The following is a 3,760-nucleotide window of genomic DNA, read 5'->3' on the forward strand; positions in this document are numbered from 1 at the left end:
AGAGCAGCCTCAAACAGATTGTCAAACTGTAGCAGGAAGGCCGGGAAGGAGTGGGGTGCAGGAGGGAGGGGGGTAAGAGATCAACCAAAGGACTTGTATGCTGCATATAAGCATAACCAATGGACATAAGACACTGGGGGGTAGGGAAGGCCAGGGGATTGTCAAGGTCGGGGGGAAAAAAAGGGACACATTTGCAATACCCTTTGTAAGACTGTGAGCAATAAAATAAAATATAAATAAAATAAAATAAAGAAAAAAAAAGACAATTATAAACTTAAAATAAGAAGACTATCGGCTCATGAAAGAGTGCATTCATTCATTCTTTTAAAAACATACTGAGATCTTAATGTTTCCAAATGATACATATAGTTATTAAAAAAGAAAGAGAACTGTGCTTGCTTCGGCAGAACATATACTAAAATTGGAACAATACAGAGAAGATTAGGATGGCCCCTGCGCAAGGATGACATCAAAATTCATGGAGCGTTCCATATTTTTTTATAATTAATGCTGAAAGGTATTCTTTAAGAAGAGGAAGAAGAAGGAAAGGTAAAGATAAAAATTATGAACAACAGATACATATCAACAAGTGAATCTAAAAATCAAGTGAATAAAAATTCTGATCAGAGTAAACTGGTGAATATAATAGAATTGGGCATAGAGAGGGGGTGGACTGAAAATTTTTGCAAGGGAAAGGGATGTGGGGGGGTGTGGGGGGCATGGGAGGAGACTGGACAAAAATCGTACACCTATGGATGAGGACAGTGTCAGGGTAAGGGCAGAAGGTGGGGTGGGAACTGGGTAGAGGGGAGCTATGGGGGGAAAAGTGGAACAACTGTAATAATCTGAACAATAATGATAAAAGAAATAAATGAAGCAGTGTGTTACTTCTTCATGGCATACTGCCCTGTTTCCAGTTAGGAAGGGTAAACAATTTACATATTTTCTTTGGACAACCTAAATGGAAAAAGGATTGGGGAACCTCCACCAAGGCTGCAAAACAATTCTTGACCTCCTTCCTGTGACATTTTGTATGTCCTCAACCTTGAAAGGAATAGTAGAAATAGAGAAAAATTGAATACGGAATGATATAAAAGTTTGAAGAAGTATAAATGCAGGCATCCTTTTGCTTATTTAAATGACATCAGCACTTTCTGAAGTGGTTATACTAAGATTGAAATAGAGATTACCACTTAAATGGAACCAGTTAGCTTTCCGGACTATGCTTCTGGATGGAGTAAACAAAAGCGCCCCTAGATTGTGATATGTATTTTATTGGTGAACTATTCATGCACTTTCTCTGCAACTATTTGACATTTAATGCACCACAAAGGGTATGATCACTCAAACTCTGAGTTATCTTGAATCCTCAGTATTTTTATTAGTGAATATAAACAAACATCATGAATGGGAAAGGTTTTTAAAAACTCACCTCTTGGACTGTTGAGTGTATAGTTATCAACAAGCCTTCCAACTTCAATTTTAAATATTACCCCAATAATGCGTGTTTTTTTAACATTCTTTTTATTGAAATAGTGTATGTGAAATTAGTTGAAAATTTTGGAAGCTGGGACCTCAACTTTTTAAGGATTTTAAAATCTAGCCTGTCAGATTGCGCGTTGTGTGGTGGAACAAACCATGGATGGTATGGCTCAGTGAGCCCATTTTTCATTGCCAGCTGGTATGCTCCTGGATTGGTGAAATACTTAATAAAGCCATTTGGATGCCCAATTTACTCAGCCTAATTTTTCCACTGTAGGTTTGTACTGATAACGTATTATGGTACAGAGAAATACAACAAGACAAACAATACAAAACGTCCCAGCATGAAATAGATCACTTTATATACAATCCCATGGGGAAGTGGACTAGAAAGGAAGATTAAAGGGGAAGAAGGAACAGCATAAAAATCCTGACTATGACGCCGAAACCGGTTTGGCTCAGTGCATAGAGCGTCGGCCTGAGGACTGAGGGGTCCCGAGTTTGATTCCAGTCAAGGGCATGTGCGTTGGTTGCGGGCATATCCCTAGTGGGAAATGTGCAGGAAGCAGCTGATCGATGTTCCTCTCTCATCGATGTTTCTGACTATCTCTCTCCCTCCCTCTCTGTAAAAAGTCGATGAAATATGTTAAAAAAAAAAGACTGCTAAAAAAAAAAAAAGAAATCCTGACCATGACAAAAGGCTCCTTCTTGTATTTCTAAACGGATATTCAGGGTATCAAAACCCTAAGCTATGTACATACTTTTAGATATATATTTTTTTATTGATTTCACAGAGGAAGGGAAAGGGAGAAAGAGTTAGAACCATCAATGGTGAGAGAGAATCATTGATTGGCTGCCTCCTACAAGACATCTACTGGTCTAAAAGCCCACAAAATGGGCATGTCACGACCTGGGAATTGAACCCTGACCTCCTGGTTCACAGGTCGAAACTCATCCACTGAGACAAGCAGGCCAGGCTTTGGCTCTTCTTTATTCAGAGTCTTCCCTTTGACATTCGTGTGCTCCAGCTGCCCTGTATCCAGCCTGCCTGACTGCTGGGCAGATTGTTGGACTCTGGGGTACATTCTAGTAGTAAGGAACCTACTGTGTGTGCCTTGCTCTCCCCGTTTGCTTTCTGATGGCATAGAGACCCTGCCCATAGGGCCTTCATGTACAAGATGCCTGTGCACCAGCAGTCACCTCCTATCCAGGCCCCTTCTGTGCCCATCTTCACAGATGTAGTCTCTATCTAAGCTTTCTAAGCCTCATTGCCTTAATACTATGCTTTTCTGAATATTTTGGTGGAAAAGTCCAGATTCCAATAAAGAATTGTGCTAGGTTTCTCATTGTGGTCTCGAGAACAAATAAAGCGTCAAGTGCAGGACACTTGGTTTTAGAGGCAACATGCAGCAATGAGTTTTCTTTTGTTGTGTTTTAATATGGTGGGTTTTTAAAATTAATTCTTTAGAGAGAGGTGAATGGAGAGAGACAGACACAGAAGCATGCATTCCTGTGAGAGAGTAACAATATTGGATGCCTGGGTCTGAACCTGCAACCTGGACATGTGCCCTGGCCAGAAATCAAATCGGTGAACTTTCTGGTGCACAGGACAATGCCCAGACACACTGGCCAGGGTGCACTGACTTTTATTTTCTTCCTTATCTTGCATGTGGTGGTTAATAAATACCATCAATGCTAATACCAGTGGGCAATTCCAGAGGAGGACATGCTGACAGGAGCTTTACATAAGTTGGCCCCACAGGTGAATCTCCACACAAGGTAATGGGCACGATTTCTTTGTGCAGAGGAATTAACACCCAGAACACAGGATGTTTTGCCTATGTCCTTCCTCCCTCAGAACCTGCCCATTTGTATACTTTTCCCCAAATTCCAAAGGTTCTGATTCCCATTATGGACACTATTTCCTGTGAAGGTTGGGATGGGAAAACAAGGTGCATGTCAGAGGGACAGGGAGAGGGAGACGTAATAGGAGAGAGAGAGGATGAGAAAGAGAGCGTTTGCAGTAAGAGATATACCTTTTCTGAGCCTTGTTCTCTTATCCTCTTTTTGGGGGGGGTGGGGAGCTCACCGACTGTTACAGAGACTTTAGCATTTTCTCTTCCCACTAGAAGAAGCAGAGTGTGATGGCCAGTGTGGCTCAGTAGGCCTATGAACCAAGAGGATATAATTCAATTCTCAGTTGGAGCAGGGGCCGGAGTTCACAACTGGATCCCCAGGTGGATGTGCAGGAGAAAGCCAACCAATGATTTTGTCTCAT

This window comes from Myotis nattereri (genome assembly GCF_964212035.1).
Source record: "Myotis nattereri genome assembly, contig: HAP1_SCAFFOLD_156, whole genome shotgun sequence".
NCBI lineage: Eukaryota > Metazoa > Chordata > Mammalia > Chiroptera > Vespertilionidae > Myotis > Myotis nattereri.